The 19371-nt window shown below is 36.9% G+C and overlaps 1 protein-coding gene and 1 non-coding gene across 9 annotated transcripts in view; both read left to right on the plus strand.

Moving 5' to 3' along the window:
• Window positions 1–19371, plus strand: part of MACROD2 (mono-ADP ribosylhydrolase 2) — a 2054393-nt gene that overhangs the window by 346009 nt on the left and 1689013 nt on the right. The gene's annotated exons all lie outside the window — the stretch shown is intronic.
• LOC112438055 (U6 spliceosomal RNA) lies at window positions 12829–12931 on the plus strand. The gene has a single exon (XR_003026553.1). It is a non-coding gene; the product is annotated as a U6 spliceosomal RNA (small nuclear RNA).

The following is a 19371-nucleotide window of genomic DNA, read 5'->3' on the forward strand; positions in this document are numbered from 1 at the left end:
TTTTTGCCTGGTCAAATTCCTGTGGGTTTATAGCCATATTTAATCAGTTTCGTCTTCATTCAGGCAGGCCTTAAACAGAAAAGAAAGATCAATTGGTGAATTGGGTTATAGGTATCAAAAATAAATTGTACTGGCCTGGGAGTTAGCAGTTCGGAGGTTTCCCTTCCCTGGGCTGCCATTTGTTATATGACTTCATATTTGTTGCCCTAGGCTTTGGTTTCATCACATGACAAATAAAGGCAGCAAGGATTTATTAAATGCCAATTATTTTTTGTTGCTTTTTTTCCCTTTTTAAGCTATGGATTAAAATATGGGAAAAGAAAAGAAATTGTGAAAATATATTCTATACTGGGGTACTGACTTTGGAGGCAAACTCTTAGTAGAATCTCTGGCCTCCTATTCTGTCCAAAAATATATACTCTTTTGCTGCATACATATTTTTTCACTTCCCGCTCTTATCAGCTACCTGAAATGCTACTAGTTGAAGGTGAACTTATAATAATGTGTGCCCCCTTTGAAATAGTATGTACAATCTCTGGAAACATGAGGTTATCATGAGTTACTTCAGATTGCCCTCCTCTTTTGTTTTCTAAGGCACTTTGGCTACAATAAGGGGATGACTGTTTTGATTGAAGGGGATGGAATGCCGGCAATCTTTAGCATGAAACCCTTTTGGCTGTAATAGAAAGGGAGGAGGTGAATTCTCATATCAGGAAGGACTTGGCTCAGGGTAGAGGACAACCAGTGTAGTAGACCTGGGTAGTTTAAGAACATGGGCTTCAGAGACTAGCGCAGCTGGGCTCCATGTTGGCTTTGCCACATGACTGTAGACAAATTACTTAATCTCTTTGAGTTTGTTAGCTCAGTGCCTGACTCATAGTAAGTGCTCAATAAGACGATAGCTGTCATTATTTAAGATGGGGGGCATCCAAGCACCTGGAACAAAAAGGACACTAAGAATGGGAGAAGAATACACAAAGGGAGGTAGTACAGGGCCAATAACAGATTTTTGGAATTTTTCAAATTTCCCTTTGAAGTAATTTTATAGTCAGTAAATGGAAGTGGAAAAGAGAGGAATAGAAGAGCATTTCATTGATTTTTTTTTTCTCTTGTACTTACACATCTCATGACCTCATGTTCCCAGAACTTAACACTTAGTTGGGTTCTAGTAGATATTTTGGGTTGAAAAGATGTTTGCTGTTTTGCATTTTGTTCTGTTTTGTTGGCTAGCCTGTGAATCTAACATTGTACATGAGAAAATGCATTTCAGATCGAAAGCAACTGGTTTGGAAATGAACTTCAATAACATATCCCAGTTTTAAAACTCTAGGACTATCTAAACTTGTCATCTCAAAGGACTTTGTGGTGTTCTTTGTTTTTATGAGAAGATGTGAGATGTTCCCTAGTGGACATGAAAGTGGATTGGATTTGGAATTGGGTTTCCCAGGTTCTGCCATTTACTTGTATATCCAGACAAAAAAATGAGAAACAACATACACACAGAAGCCTCAAATCTGTCTTTTAGTTACCAACTACCAGCTGAAACTGACTAAAACACACAGTCATTTCATGGAACAATACAATTCAGGTCTGTCTAGAGTTAAGCTACCTCATTCACACATTCATTCATTCATTCAGTCTTCACATTCATTTATTCATTCATCATATACATATTTATTGACTCCCTGTGTAAAAGGAACTAGTAGGACTAGATGATCCCCAAACTACCTCCAACTATGAAGTTCTGAGATTTAATCTTAGAAGATATTAAGGTTCTTTTAAGCCTAAGAAACATTCTTCATGATTTTCCTTTCCCTCAGCATTCTTCACGAGAATAAAATCTTCAAAATTGTGTAAAGAAAACACAGTTTGGATGGGCGCAGCGGCTCATGCCTGTAATCCCAGCACTTTGGGAGGCCAAGGCGGGAGGATCACCTGAGGTCAGGAGTTTGAGACCAGCCTGGTTAACGTGGTGAAACCCCGTTTCTAGTAAAAATACAAAAAGTTAGCCGGGCGTGGTGGCACGTGCCTGTAATTCCAGCTACTTGGGAGGCTGAGGCAAGAGAACCACTTGAACCCAGGAGGTGGAGGTTGCAGTGAGCTGAGATTGTACCATGCACTCCAGCTTGGGCAATACAAGCGAAACTCCATCTCAAAAAGAAAAGAAAAGAAAAAATAGTTCATACTTTTGATAGATTAAATGTCTTGGACTGTTATCAGTTAAGATACTTTTGGTTGCAAGTCATTGAAGATCTAAGCCTTACCTGCAAAATCAACGATGGGAATCCATTGGTTCATGTAACTGAGAAGTTAAAATGTATAGTACAACTTCAGGTAAAGCTTGATACAGTGGCTTAAAATATGTCAATAAGAATACAGTTTCTCTCTGGCTCTCTGTCCTGCCTTTCTCATTGTTGGCAGCCTCCTCAGGCTATATACAGTGGACCTTTGGCAGCTCTGGGATTTCCTCTTAGGCAATAACAGTTCCACATATCACATTCCCATAACACAATGTTCAAGGGAGAGAAGCGTCCTCCAAAAGCCCCTGCACAGAGCCCTGGGGGGGTCACTGTTTCTCATTTGCTTAAACTTGATCACAGGTTCATTCCTGAACCTATTACATGGGTGGGGAGATAACGCTGGTGAGCTTAAGCCCACTGCAGGAGCTGCAGATAAGCCCAGCCTCACTCAGACACACAACTCAGAATGGAGGACAGGGCATGATCCAGAGGAAAATGGGGTACTCTTAAGTTGAGAAGGAAGGAGTGGATGCTAAGGATCAGCTCATTTTCAGAGGTTTTAGCATGCTGAAACTTGGGCATATTTTATACATTTATAAACTTGAAACTGCTCTTTTTCTCTTTGTCTTTTTTTTCTTAAGCCAGAGTTTCTGTTAAAATTGCCAAAACATCTTTAAAAGGTACTCTATTTGTAGACGCTCTCAAGTCTAGCCCAGATTTTTCTGTCAACAGGTAGTGATGCATGTCAGGGCACATCAGTATTACATCTTAGCATAAGCCTATAGGATGTTAATAAAATATATAGAGAGTGCACTATCTGTAATTCTGTGAAGTCAGGCCAGATGCTTAATGTACTAGTTAGAAACTATACCACATCTTTCTCAACAATTCCAAAGGGTATTGGAGAAATAATTAGATTTTAGCAGGTCACGGATGCCTTAGAATGCCAAAAGGTTTTAAAAATGCTATGTTAAACTGTTCTTTTGTTCTGATATTTGCCTTTTATTAGTCAACACTTAAAATGTACCTAAAAACAATCGCATAACCCTTTTAACTATATTTCCAAAACATTCTGCACTGGAATGAGATCTGTCATTACAGGACTTGAAACAGATATCAAAGCAAAATCAGAGTGGTTATTTCCCTGCCTGCCTGCCTGCTTGCCCACCCTCTGGTACACCCTTCTTTTCCCCAACACTCATGTTGGACTGTTACACTTTGGGGACTGGGAGAAATGCAATTAAAAATCACAACTGAGAAAAAGCACCTCCTTGGCCTCCCAGGAAAGAAAGGAGGAATTGTGGTTCAGAATAAGCTAGTAAAAGTCACGGGGTGTGGCAGTAGCTGGTGCAAAACCAGAAGCCTGCTGATCCCTACTTTCTTCCCTCTTCAGCACCTCCATATACGGCCATGCAGATACGGCATATACAACTCCAGCTGATATAGGTCAAAGCTGTGTCCTTGACCCCTTGCCACTCCCCAGTGCCCTGTCCCCTTCACTTGTTTTAAAATGTTAAAAAAATAAAAAGACTTAAAATGATCCTTGAAAAAAATGAGAGACTTGGAGGAAGCAGATTGACTCAATCATTTCTATATGATACTTTCTATGTGGCCCTGAGAAAATAACTGGAGCTCTTTGAGCCTTGGTTCCTTTATTTATGAAGACAGGTATGTGGCACCCACCTAATTTCCTATTATGGACTTCAGATAAAGTGGTGGATGTAATAGTTCACTACTAAGTCCAAGAAAGCACATACCAAGACTGAGTTGAAACCTGGGGATAGTTGCTTTTAATCTTCATAGTGATGAGTGGGGCCAGGATCAGTTCAAAAGAAACAATTCACTAATGTCAAATTGAACTGTGTGCTTTAACAATTTATCTCTGGGAATGAAACAATTTGAGAAATGCTTCTGCCTTCTCTCCTGGATGCTAGACTTTGAGATAACAGTATCTAACCCTGGTTCTGAGACTTGATTACAAATCAAAGGACAAATTCCTTATCTTTGGCAATGATTAGTATAAGATACAGCTTTGGAGGAATGACTAACAGTTAATAGGAGCAGATCAATATGTGTCTGATTATTGACATGTGGATCAACAAGATATTATACAAGTGGATTGCCCTGAAGCATGTGATTTTCTCTGTGTAGCCAGCTACTGCTGTCAGTTTGGACCAAAGTGGTCATCATTTTGAAACCATCTTATTGTTTCACTATTTCTGGAGTATTGGTGCTAATTTTAGACACACAAATAGACTTTCTGAAAGGAAGATTTTCTGAAATTGTCAGATTTTTTTTTCTGGAAACTGGCTCTGTAGTTCTCCTTGTATTGGAGATTATCTCTTTGCTATTTCTCTGCAGTCTAGACTACTTGGGTACATTAACATGCTTAATGTTGAAAGAAACATGTTTAAAGTAGAGTCAAAGACTGTTTTCTATTTTATCAGTTTATTAATGACTATGGAAATGGCCCTTCATTGGCACTGTCTGCAGGAAGCAGATTTACTACAATTAGCATTTATTGCCCCTTGGGAACTGATATGAACTGATTATTTGCAAGATTTTCGGGGATCAAGTATCAGTTGATTAGATTTGGATTATGTAAATGTTTTACAATCTATTCCAAATAAAATAAGTTAAAAATTAAGTCACATTTACCATTGGGAAATTTTCTGTAAAATATAAAGGTACTTAAATTTTCTAAGCATGATTTATGATAAATATGTTATATATTAACTAGACTCACTTAGTTCATTCTGTAAATGATTAACCTCAAATTTGAGGAATTTGAAAACATTTTATAATTTTTTCACTAGTTTTGTTTGTTTTTTGTTTTGTTTGACATTTGAAATGTATTCATGCTGGAAATTCACAAATACTTTGCTAGGTTTCCTATGTGGGTTTAAAAATTAAGATCTAGACTTAACAAGTTTATTTAAAGTACACAAATATTGCCAAAATGTATTTATAGTTTAATGAGCTTTCATTCTTATGTTCAAAGTTGTTTTAAAAATTGAAGGTAGACTTGAAAAAGAATAAAAAAGTGTGTCACTTTTTAAAGTTATTAATTTTTGTTTGGAGAAATTCAAGGAGCTTTTTGGTTGTTTAATTCTCATGTGTACATAGAAGCAACACACAACTGTTTGAGCAGCTTTGGATGTAACCCCTCTTTGTTTTCTTCAGTGGCCCAGGGAACAGACTTGTCACTCTGAAGTGCTCACGTGTAATCCTGTTCTTCCTTTCTTCCCCAAGGCAAATCAGAAATAAGCTTATCAGATCATATCTTATTAACAAAGAACAAAAAATTTTGACTGACCAAAGAGTAGGAAAGGACTAGCAAAATATAAATGTTAAAGGTTTGCTGCCAAAAATCCTAGTTTGACAGTGGTTTTAGGTAACTAAACTTTTTTTGAAAGTAGGATTTACATATTTTTAAAACATTTGCCTGAATTATACTTTGTCTAGGATTTTAAGTGCATTAGTTAATGGCTTTACCTATGTTTTATATATGAATTAAGTACAATTATCACTCTTATTATTATTGTCATTGTTATTATTATTTGTTCCTTACAAGCAAATCTTTCTAGCTTATATCTGAGAGAAGTTAGAGACAATTATATTATATCCTATGTGTTTTCAGTATAAAGTGTTTTAACAGAAAGTATAAATAGCCTTCTAATAAAGGGAGAAGTGTTTTTCTGATAGAAAGTACAATACATTATTTAGATAATTATAAGGAACTTTTAAATCATATTTATGTCTTGTTTTCTTGGTTATTTTTATTTGAAGGTTTTTTTTTTTTTTTAGATGGAGTCTTACTCTATCGCCTAGGCTGGAGTAGCTGGGACTACAGGAATGCACCACCATGCCCGGCTAATTTTTGTATTTTTAGTGGAGATGGGTTTTGCCATATTGGCCAGGCTGGTCTCGAACTCCTGACGTCAGGTGATCTGCCAGCGTTGGCCTCCCAAAGTGCTGGGATTATAGGTGGGAGTCACCACACTTGGCTCAAAGATGATTTTTCTATAAGGACAACAAGTTGTTCATTATTTAGAGTTGTGATAGTAGGAAGGAAATAACTTTAGAAAGGAAGACAGCAGGCTGGGCAAGGTGGCTCACACCTGTTATCCCAGCACTTTGATCACGAGGTCAAGAGATCGAGACCATCCTGGCTAATATGGTGAAAATAAAAATATAAAAAATGCTACTAAAAATACAAAAAAATTAGCTGGGCATGGTGGTGGGCACCTGTAGTCCCAGCTACTTGGGAGGCTGAGGCAGGAGAATGGCGTGAACCTGGGAGGCAGAGCTTGCAGTGAGCCAAGATTGCACCACTGCACTCCAGCCTGGGCGACAGAGTGAGATTCTGCCTAAAAAAAAAAAAAAAAAAAAAAAAAAAAAGTAAGAGAGCAATTCCCTTGTGAAAATCAGGCTTGCATTTTCTTGAAGTTTGAAGTTTAAAGTAACCTAACTTTATCACAAAAACAATAATGATCCCAAATATATTTGGGAAAAAAGATAAATTTTTAATCCATATGAATAGCAAAAACATAAACACTACAAGACGTATGAATGTAGTGTTTCTATTTTGTTTGCTGTACGTTCTGTAGACTTCCTGTGTGGCTCACATTCTATCAATTGTTTTTTTAAACTTTCTTTTCCCTTGGCTTCTTTGCTCCTACATTATCTGATTCTGCTTAAGGAAGAGCCCCTGAACAAAGAACAGATATTACCATCTTCATTCTAATATAGCTGATTTCTAGTAATTGTACAGCAGATGCTTGTTCAAGCACCTATTTATGTGTATTCTAACAAAAACATGGTATTCAGGCTCAGAGAGGTTACAGTTTTTTAAAACACTTTATCCAACTTACTAGCATTCTCTTTGTTTTGTTCAGATTGATTTTACTATCATCTAAGTCTCAGAATTTGCTAATTAGGAGGAATGGGTGGTGATGTCTAAGTAATCTGTTGCTTTCAGAGTGTTTAGTAGAAACTCAGACGGAACAAAAGGAGTAAGAAGGAGAAGGTAGAACAGGTACTCTAAGAGGACCCCTAGTTTAATGCCTTGTTTACCACGTGTCTTCCCTTGGTCAGTTTTTCAACAAATGCTTATTGAATAGCAAGGTGTGCCTCATAAGTCTGATCTCTTTTACTATATTCTCTGTTTTTCAAAGACTTTATAACTAACTTTCCCAAGTTCATCTGTCCACTTATACATAGATTATAGGTTGGACAAAACCATCTCATGACATAGATATATAGGTTCTTGAGCAATCTCAAAGAAATGACAAAGAAACTTTTTCATGGTCTGTGGGTGAGAAGGTCAGCAACAATTTAACCAATGTGCTCTAGATCACAAAACGTATTTGAAATGAGACTGAAAGCAGCTAGAGGAAAAGTTTTTGAAGAGATAGTAAGGAGAGAATCAGAGGTGCTAAGATAGCAACAGCATGTTAATTTGAGGTGAAAAGTGTCCTAATTAGTAGGTAGATTTTGGACTCTTTATCAGTTACTATGGTGGTAAGTGCAAGCAAGGAAGACAGAGAAAATTCTCTAGGAACATTCATAATGCACATATGAGAGGTCACCCATCCTTGTAGTGCGTTTTGGGGATGGATAGAGGAAATTGCTGAATTATAGAGGCCAATTATGAAAAAGAAAGTACATAGATTTGGGCTAAATAGTAATATCGATGTAATGAGACCAGTATTCTAATAATGATAATAGCATGAAAAGAGTAGTGGACAGCTAAATATAGACGAAAATATAGTAAAATCTGATTGTACAGGATGGTAAGGGTACCCAAATATGGAGATGTGTTACTAGTCTGGAATGTGACCTAATCCTGCTGATTTCCATCTTACGCTCTTCCAGAGAAGAGAGATGAGACTTTCCAAAAGCTGCCAGTTTTAAGTTTACAGGAGAATCCATGGGATTCCCAAGTTGTTATCTGTTCTGCATTCAGAAATGCAATTCCTTCGCTAAGAAAGGGTCCCCTCTGCCATTTGCTTTAGAAGAATGAAAACTGACCCTTGCCAAGAGAGCCAGAACTAAGCCTTGGCTATTAAAACGAAGATATGGGACATGGGGCCAACATGTCCCAGCCAGATCACCCACACATCCATTAGGAATATGGGGCAGCTTTCAGGGGTTTCTGGTGTGTATCCAGGTTAACATCTAGCCTAACATTGCCATGTCAGTGGAGGCAACAGAGTCATCCAAGATATGAAACCAGAACAAATGTATAGGTATAAGCCAGGCACGGTGGCTTACACCTGTAATCCCAGCATTTTGGGAGGCTGAGGGAGGTGGATCATCTGAGGTCAGGAGTTTGAGACCAGCCTGGCCAGCATGTTGAAACCCTGTCCCTGTCTCTACTAAAAATACAAAAACATTAGCCGGTGTGGTGGTACGCACCTGTAGTCCCAGCTACTTGGGAGGCTGAGGCAGGAGAATTGCTTGAGCCCAGGAGGTGGAGGTTGCAGTGAGCTGAGATTGTGCCATTGCACTCCAACCTAGGCATCAGAGCAAGACTCCGTCTCAAAAAAAAAAAAAAAAAAAGAAAAGAAAGAAAGAAAGAAAAGAAAAAATGTATCGGTATTAGAACATGGAATAAAAATTCTGTGACGTTAAGGGTTCATGGTAATTTGTATCAGAATGTACATGAAAGAAAATATCAAGAAGGAAGGTATACCAGTTCAGGATGTGTTATCTACTAAATAGTGTGCCAGAATCCTAATAGGCATTTCTATTTACATTTGGCTCTTCTGAACCTTATTACTTCCTTCAACTTGCCTTTTATGAACAACATCTTTTGTTAGTAGACAAAAAAAAAAAAAAAAAGAATTTCTTATCAGTTTAGGAAAACCACCAATTGTCCTGTTATCTCAAGGAATGATTTTTGGTGGAATGTACCCTAATTCTATTTTTTCTCCTCAGTATCTTTAATATGTGATGCTTACAGATTCATTAAAAAATAAATGAATATTTATGACTTGGAATTTTATGCTATCAGGAACCATATATGCATTTTTTAACTGTAAGAAATGAACTGACCACTACTGTCTATTTCCATCAGACTTGTTTCAATTAACAGCACTTTGGGAGGCTGAGGCAGGCAGATCACTTGAGCCTAGGAGTTCAAGACTAGCTTGGGCAACATGATGAAGTCCCATCTCTACAAAAAATACAAGAATTAGCTGGGCATGGTGGTACATGCCTATGATTCCAGCTACTTGGGAGGCTGAGGTGGGAAGATTGCTTGAGCTTAGGAGGTGGAGGTTACAGTGGGCCATGATCACCCCACTGTATTCCTGCCTGGGTGACAGAATGAGGCCCTGTCTCTAAATAAATAAACAAACAAATAAATAAATGGAAAATAAAAATAATCTGAATTCCCACTATCCAGTATTAACATTGGGTGGTTTAAAGCCTTTCAAATATTTACAACTTGTACCTATATACAAACTTTTTTTTTTTTTTTACAAATTAGGAAAATAGTGTACTTGTTTTATAACTTATTTGTTTTTTATTTTTAATTTTTGTGGGTACATACTAGGTATATATATTTATGAGGTACATGAGATACTTTAATACAAGAATGCAATGTGTAATAATCACATCATGGAAAACGGGGTACCCATCCCTTCAAGCGTTTGTCCTTTGTGTTATACTTCAGTTAATACTCTTTTAGTTATTTTAAAATGGCTATAGTCACCCTGTTATGCTATCAAATATGAGGTATTATTCATTCTTCTTTTATATATATAATAGTACCTATTAACCATATATATTGTATATATATAGTTAATTAATTATATATTATATATTAACATTATATATATATATGTATAGTACGTATTAACCATCCCCACCCACCTCCCCACTGCCTCCTGAGTACTTTTCCCAGACCCTGGTAACCATTCTTTTATTCTCTGTCTACATGAATTCCATCGTTTTGATTTTGAAATTCCACAAATAAGTGAGAACATGTGATGTTCGTCTTTCTGTGCCTGGCTTATTTCATGTAATATAATGACCTTCAGTTCCATCCATGTTATTGCAAATGACAGAATCTTATTCTTTTTTTCTTTTTTTGCCCAGGCTGGAGTGCAATGCGATTCTCCTGCCTCAGCCTCCCAAGTAGCTGGAACTACAGGCATGCACCACCACGCCCAGCTAATTTTTTGTATTTTAGTAGAGACGGGGTTTCACCATGTTGGTCAGGCTGGTCTCAAACTCCTGACCTCAGGTGATCCACCCACCTCAGCCTCCCAAAGTGCTGGGATTACAGGTGTGAGCCACTGTGCCTGGACATCTTATTCTTTTTTATTTTGTTTGGCTGAATAGTACTCCATTGTGTATAAGTACCATATTTTCTTTATCCATTTATCTGCTGATGAACTCTTAGGTTGCTTCCAAATCTTGGTTGTGAGCAGTTCTGGAACAAACATGAGCGTGCAAATATGTCTTCAATATACTGATTTCCTTTCTTTTGGGTATATACCCAGCAGTGGGATTGCTGGGTCATATGAGAGCTCTATTTTTAGTTTTTTGAGGAACCTCAAAACTGTTCTCCGTAGTGGTTGTACTAATTTATGTTCCCACCAACAGTGTACGATTGTTCCCTTTTTCTCCACACCCTCGCCAGCATTTGTTATTGCCTGTCTTTTGGATAAAAGACAGGCAATAACAAATGGGGTGAGTTGATATTTTAACTGGGGTGAGATGATATCTCTTTGTAGTTTTGCTTTGCATTTCCCTGATGATTAGTGGTGTCAATCACTTTTTCCTATGCCTGTTTGCTATTTGTGTGTCTTCTTTTGAGAAATGTCTATTCAAGTATTTTGTCCATTTTTTGATTGGATTAATATTTTTTTCCTATAGAGTTCTTGAGCTCCTTGTATATTCTGGTTATTAATCCCTTGTCAGATGGGTAGTTTACAGATATTTTCTCCTTTTCTGTGGGTTGTCTCTTCACTTTGTTGATTGTTTCCTTTGCTGTGCAGAAACTTTTTAACTTGATGTGATCCCATTTGCCCATTTTTGCTTTGGTTGCCTGTGCTTGTGGGGTATTACTCAAGAAATCTTTGCCCAGACCTATGTCCTGAAGAGTTTCCCTTATGAGTTTCCTCATAGCTTGAGGTCTCAGATTTCAATCTTCAATCCATTTCGATTTGATTTTTGTGTAAGGTGAGAGATAGGGATCAAGTTTAATTCTTTTGCATATGGATATTCAGTTTTCCAAGGACAAATTATTGAAGAGACTGTCTTTTCCCCAAGGTGTGTTCTTGGCACCTTTGTCAAAAATGAGTTCACTGTAGGTGTGTGGATTTCTTTCTGGGTTCTCTATTCTGTTCCATTGAGCTATGTGTCTGTTTTTATGCCAGTACCATGCTGTTTTGGTTGTTATAGCCCTGTAGTACAATCTGACGTCAGGTAATGTGGTTCCTTCAACTACTTTTCTTTTTGTTCAGGGTGGCTTTGGCTATTCTGGTTTTTTTGTTGTTGTTGTTCCACATAATTTGTTTTAAATTTCTGTGAAGATTGTCATTGGTGTTTTGATAGAGATTGCATTGAATCTGTAGATTGCTCTGGGTGGTATGGATATTTTAATAATATTGATTATTTCACTCCATGAACATGGGATATCTTTCCATTTTTGTGTGTCATCTTCAATTTCTTGCATCAGTGTTTTATATTTTTAATTGTACAGATCTTTCACTTATTTGGTTAATTCCTAGGTATTTAATTTTATTTGTGGCTACTGTAAATGGGATTTCTTTTTTAATGTTCTTTTCAGGTTGCTCATTGTTGGCATATAGAAATGCTACTGATTTTTGCATGTTGATTTTGTGTCCTGCAACTTTACTGAATTTATCAGTTCTAATAGTTTTTGGTGGAGTGTTTATGTTTTTCCAAACATAAGATCATATCATCTGCAAATAAGGAAACTTTGTCTTCTTCCTTTCCAATTTGGATGCCCTTTATTTCTTTCTCTTGTCTTACTGCTCTAGCTAGGACTTTCAGTTCTATGTTGAATAACAGTGGTGAGAGTGGGCATCCTTGTCATGTTACAGATCTAAAAGGAGAGGCTTTCCTCACTCAGTATGATGCTAGCTGTGGGTCTGTCATATATGGCTGTTATGTTGAGGTTCATTTGTTCTATATCCAGTTATTTGAGGGTGTTTATCATGAAAGGATGTATAACTTTATCGAATGCTTTTTCAGCAGCAATTGAAATGATCAGATACTTTTTGTCTTTTGTTCTGTAGATATGATATATCACACTAATTGATTTGCATATGTTGAACCGTCCTTACATCCCAGGGATAAACCCCACTTTGTCATAATGAATGATCTTTTCAATAAGTTGTTTAATGCAATTTGCTAGTATTTTGGTGAGGTTTTGCATCAATATTCTTCAGAGATATTGGCCTGTAGTTTTTGTTTTGTTTTTGGTGTGTCTAACTTATTTGTTTTATGACTTTGCACAGTGACCTGCATAACTAGCCTCTCTAGCTGGGCGTTTGTGTGCTTTCCAGTTTTTCAAGATTGTGAGCAAGTTTTGATAAAAATACTCGTCTTGCTTCGGCAGCACATAGACTAAAATTGGAACAATATAGAGAAGATTAGAATGGCCCCTGCACAAGGATGAAACGCAAATTTGTGAAGCATTCCATATTTAAAAAAGAAAAAAATACTCCTAACTAAATCTGTATGCTTATTATGTATATTTATTAGGATAACTTCTTTGAGGTAAAACTTATGGTTTATAGGGATGACACTCTTAATGAATTTGCTGTAATTACAAGATTGCCCTCCAGAAAGGATATATGCACACTTCTAACCTCTGCCTCTTCAGTAACATTGAGTAGTGTTCATCTTTAACTTAATAGGAGATACATTGTATGTTAACATTGATTTAATTTGTATTTATAGAAGGAGCACATTTTCTTGTTTTGGGAAAGGGCGTTTTCTTTTTCTTCTTTTTCTCGTTCCTTAATTTCCCCTTTTTGGCTAAACTTTTTCTATGTGATCCATTTTTTTTTTTAGTAGATAAACATGGAAGTACAGAGACTAATACAACAACAATGCACTACCCAGAATTAACAAAGGTTAACATTTGAATATTTTTGCTTTAGCTTCTTTATTAAAAATGGGATATAATATGATAATAAAGTTGAAATATTATTAGTTTCCACTCTCATCCACTCACCTCTTTCCTTATCCATAGGCATCTACTATCATCAATTTGATGGTATTTTCCAGTTTATGTTTTTCATATTTGTTTAATTAAAATTAGCGTTAGCTGTGACTCTTCAAAAATTCAAATTATGAGTGGCTTAAACAATATGGATGTTGATTTGTCACTTGTGTAAAAGTCCAAATAGGGGGTCTAGGGTGTGTATGGTCCTCCACATAGTCAGCGACCCATGTTTCTTCCAACTTGTTGCTTTATAGTGGGTTGCCTTGATCTCATAATAGTAGCAGCCTTATTCCAGGAAGAACAGAAAAGGGATTATAAATATACTAGAATTAATAATTACTCATCTGTTATAATTAATAGCAATAATTACTTATTTTAATGATAATTTATTCATTAACTGCAAAACTGTATTTAGTTGTCTCCTGTGCAAATAAGACTGCAAGGAACATTCTTTTCCATATCTCCTACTCCACATGTGTGAGTTTCTCTTGGCGAATATACCTAGAAGTGGAATTTCAGGGTTTTAAGGGATGACTATTTTTTACCTATACTAGATATTGCAAAATTTTTAAGCTTTCTCTGTTAGAGTATTTTTAACCGCAGGTAACAGACAATGGAATTTAAAGTGGCTTAAATAAATAAACCTATCAATCACCTCATGTAATAAGAAGTCCAGAGGTAGAACTGCTCTAGATTTGGGTAATTCATTGACTCAATAGCTTTCCTCGCGGTCATGAGGAATCAGGCGCAGATAAAACAATGGCCAGAGGCATTTATTCCTCTATGTCTCCTTTGAAGGGCAAAGAAACTTTCTTTAGAAATTTGTGTTAGCTACATTCTTTCATGTTTCATTGGTTAAAATTAAATCACATGCCAATGCCTAAATTGATTACTTGTAAGGGTCTACAAGACCATGATGATTGGCTGGGGGGCAAGGCTAGTTTTGCTTAAAAAATATCATCAGGAGGAAGGAGATACCTGAACAAAATATACCTTTAGGAAGGAAGAAGGGGAAGGTGGGTGTCAAGTCGGCAATCTGCAGTGTCTGCTCTGTCTCTAAAGTGGTTACTGCATTCCCATCATTAGTATTTGAGTTATTAATTGTCAGGATTTTTGTTTGTTTTACCAATCTAATGATCAACACTTTGTTGTTGTATTCCTTAGAATTTTTCTGTTTCTATTGGGTTGTACACCTTTTTAGATATTTATAGACCCTTAGGATTTTTTCTTTGAAGTACCTTAGCTATGTTCTTTGCCTGATATTCTCCTAAGTTATTTGTATTTTTGTTATTGATTTGTAGCAGTTCTTTACATATTCGGGATAATAATTATTTGTATTTATACTTGTGTTGGAAGTTTCTTCCATCAGTGAATGGCTTGTGTTTTTACATTTGTTTGCATTAAAAATGTTTTTATAACTTAAATATTTGTTTCTTGTGCTTATTCCAAGAACCATTTTTTATACCAAAGTCATACAGGTTTTTTTCTATTTTTTATTGAATTTTAGGTGGATATCAGCCTTTGCTTGCTATATCCTCACAGTTTTTAAAGTGATGGATGGACTCTTTCAAAGTGTCTGCAAGACTAAATTTATTTTTATAATGATATTAAGATGTCATTTGCCCTTTCCCCCATATATGTAGAATTGGGTCTTTTTCAACTTTTATTTTAGATTCACGGGTACCTGTGCAGGTTTGTTACATGGATATATTGAATGATGCTGAGGTTCGGGGTACAAATGATCTTATCACATAGGTACTGAGCACGGTACCCAACAGTTAGTTTTTCAACCCTTGTTCCCCTCTCTCCCTTCCTTCTCTAGTAGTTCCCAGTTTCTATGTATTCCCAGGTATTTTATTTTGTTCAGGGCTATTGGCATAAAGCCAGTGAGTATCCAGTGTTTAGCTCCCACTTCTAGGTGAGAACATGCAGTATTTGGTTTTCTGTTCCTGCATTAATTCACTTAGGATAATGACCTCTGGCTGCATCTGTGTTGCTGCAAAGATATGATTTCGTTCTTTCTTATGGCTGTGTAGTATTCCATGGTGTATATGTACCACATTCTCTTTAACCAATCCACTAGTGACGGGCACCTAGGTTGATTCCATGTCTTTCTATTGTGAACAGTGTTGCAGAATAGAAACTGGTAGAATGATTTGTTTTCTTATAGATATATACCCAGCAATGGGATTGCAGGGTAGTTCTAAGTTCTTTGAGAAACCTCCAAACTGCTTTCCACAGTGGCTGAACTAATTTACATTCCCAACAGTGCATATACAGGTCATTAACAAAATTAACATAAAAGATACCACTTGTAACCTATCAAATTATAAAATAATGTCTTAAATGATAACTAATATAAGACAGAGTGAGTTGTGACTCTGACTAGAAGTGTAAAGTGATAATTTTCTGGAAATATGTTGCAAAGACCCCACTAATCCATATATTTTTAACTCAGTAATTTCTGTTCTAGAAGCTAGCCTGAGGAAATTGTAAGAAAGACGTTCAGTGTAGAATTATTTAAAAGATAAAAAAAGTGGAAGCAACCACAAATCCATCAATAAAATACAGAATCAAGTTTTATCTATGGAGAGAATTATTTTGTAACCATTTATGTGTTCAGAGGTTTTTTTGTGATGACATAGAAATATATTATGTAATTGTGAGAAAATCAGCATATAAAACTCTACATGTTTTATGATTTTAATGATATTAAGAGCAAATTTGAAATGGAAAAAAGGAAAGAAACTATCATAATGTTTACAGTGGTTATCTCTGAGTGTTGTTATGCATATTTTAAAAATTAGCTTTCCAACTTTTCATGATAAATATATATTGTTTTCACTAATACAAGTGTTATTAAAAAGGTCTGGTAAAGATTGGCTATTTTTCATTTCAGCCTTGAGATTATTGGGAGTGGAGAGGGCCCTTTTATGAAATGAAGTCTCTTATTTCTTTGGGGAGGGAGTAGAACATTTGGTAGTGTGTCTTTCCTGATAGAAAGAGAGGAATGTGACCCAGCAGGGCCTGGGGCAGCAGATACTAACTCAGCTGGATTTCAAGAACAACCATTGGATCCTGATTTAGTGGAATGCACTCCAGACTGCTTAGTGTCATGGTTAAGGGTGCTAGTTTTGTAGCCAGAGTTTCTAGTTTATAGCCTAGTTCTGCCACTTGGGAGCTAAATTAAGTTTTGGGTAAATTACTTAATCTCTGTGTGTGTGTTTCAGTGTTTCCATATATGAATTGGGAATAATGACACTCTCTGTGCGATGGAGTTATTACGAGAATAAACTAAATTATTGTGTTTAAAATTGTCAGCAGAGTGTTCCCACATAATAACCTCTTACTATTTTTTTAGTAAGTTTCAATAGGTCTTACTATTAGTGGTTTAATCAGCTATCTATTACCTCATAACAAACCTCCCCAAGATTGGTGCCCTAAAATAACATGAAATAAGTTATTTAGTCCATAAATCTCAATAGTTATAGCTCATCTCTGCTCCACAGGGCATCAACTGAGATGGCTCACCTGGGGGCTGGAGGATCTACTTTTTTTTTTTTTTTCGAGATGGAGTCTTGCTCTGTCACCCAGGATGGAGGGCAGTGGTGCAATTTTGGCTCACTGCAACCTCCGCCTCCTGGGTTCAAGCAGTTTTTCTGCCTCAACCTCCCAAGTAGCTGGGATTACAAGCATGAGCCACCATGCCTGGCTAGTTTTTATATTTTTAGTAGAGATGAGGTTTCACCATGTTGGAGAGGCTGGTCTCAAACTCCTGACTTCAGGCGATCCGCCCACCTTGGCCTCCCAAAGTGCTGGGATTACAGGAGTGAGCCACTGTGCCTGGCCTGGAGAATCTACTTTCAAGAGACCTGACACACGGCTGGCATATTGGCACTGGCTTCTGCTAGGAGCTCAGCCAGAGCTGTGTGATGGGGGTCTCTATTTTCTCCAAGTGGGCTTCTTCATGGACTGTCCAGGCTTCCCTATGGCAGCGTGTCTGGATTTGGAAAGTGAGCATCTTGAACAAAACAGGCAGAAGTGCATCACATTTTTATAACCTGTCCTCAGTAGTGACTTCTTTATCCTACTACTTCATGGAGTACTACTTCCATCATAGTCATGAATCCATCCAGATTTAAGAGGCAGGAACATAGACACTTCCCTGTCTATGTGAGGAGTGTTGGGCACATTGTAAGAAGAGTATGAGTGGTGGAAAATATTGTTTCAGCCATGTTTGAGAAATACAGCTGGCCATGGCAGTCTACTGACCTTTTAGATAACATAATATGCTTGGCTTTCTTATCCACTAACAGCAGCAATCTCAATTCTGTGTATTAGAACCATCTTAGGACTTTTTACTAAATGCAGATTATGAGTGACTTTTCATTTCTTTTGAATATTTTCTGTATTTTTCAATGTTGAAAACTTATTACTATAATGAAAAGTTTTAAATGAAAAGATAAACATTTTTTGCAATGTATGTAGATATTCTACAATCTATGAATGTAAGATTTCTATGTAGAATTTTAAAAATCTATTACACTCCTTTCTTGGTTTGGTCATATTTCTAGTAGCACTGACCTCTAGAATGAAAGAAAAGAAAGAAAAAAAGATTCTACTCACAAATATTTCTATGTTAAATGTAGTGGTTCCTCAGGGCAAACCTTAGGCACCAAATACAGCCTATAAAACTATGAAGTGTGACTTCCACTGGCTTCTCCTTAGAACTCTGGGTTGCAAACAACTGATGAGCAGCTGCTGGCTTTTACTGCTAGTGAACTTGAACAGAGAGCAGTTTCTATTCATCTGTCAAGAAAGACAGGCACACAATAAATTTTTGACTACATTTGATATTGATACAATTCATGCAAATAAACTTGCAAATAAGGCAGTGCTCTCAAGATTTCAAGAAATGGCCAAGGAGGCTGTTTTGCCCCTCCTCCCCAAAAAACTTTGGAGCTGCCACTGATCTCACACAAAGTCATCTCTTTGAATTAAACATGTCTTATTCTGAAAGATGCCAAGGCCTGGTCCATTGAAACATTCAACTTGTCTTTGCAGCTGTAATTTATTTCTTCTCTTTCTTCCCATCAAATGGGAAAATTGTTCATTTTAAAAAGCAAAGACCATTTAAGGTTTGAGGCAAAAAGAGAATGAAATATGGAAGTCAAGGGTCAGTTTCAAAAAGGAATAGTACTTTATAACAATGTAGTTTACTTCTAAGTGGCAACTGTTGTTACATATATATAGGATAAAGTATGCAGGAGTAAATAGTGGATTGAATGTCACTGTGGTGACCCAAAGGAGTCAATGCAACTTCTCAAGTAGATTAACTTATTCTTGGGGACAGTTTATAAAATGGTAGATTTGGGGCTCAATATAATTTTTATTCATTGAACATATATATATTCCAGTTTCTATCCTAAACACTTATATTAACTCATGAAATTCTCTTAACACCCCTAGGAGGTAGTTAGTACCATTGTCCTGCTTTTTTATTTTTTATTTTTATTTTTTGAGATGGAGTTTCACTCTGTTGCCAGGCTGGAGTGCAGTGGCGCAATCTCGGCTCACGGCAACCTCTGCCTCCCTGGTTCAAGTGATTCTCCTGCCTCAGCCTCCCTAGTAGCTGGGACTACAGGTGCCCACCACCACGCCTGGCTTATTTTTTGTATTTTTGGTAGAGACAGGGTTTTACCATGTTGGCCAGGATGGTCTCGATTTCTTGACCTCATGATCCACCCGCCTCGACCTCCCAAAGTGCTGGGATTACAGGCGTGAGCCACTGCACTTGTCCACCATTGTCCTGCTTTTACAGAACAAAGTGGTTAAGAAACTTGCCCAAGGTCACACAGAGTTGCACTCAGGTTTCAAACCCTGGCTGACCTCTTTTCACCTATTGTGCTTTATTGCTTC

This window comes from Pan paniscus, chromosome 21 (genome assembly GCF_029289425.2).
Source record: "Pan paniscus chromosome 21, NHGRI_mPanPan1-v2.0_pri, whole genome shotgun sequence".
Classification (NCBI taxonomy): domain Eukaryota; kingdom Metazoa; phylum Chordata; class Mammalia; order Primates; family Hominidae; genus Pan; species Pan paniscus.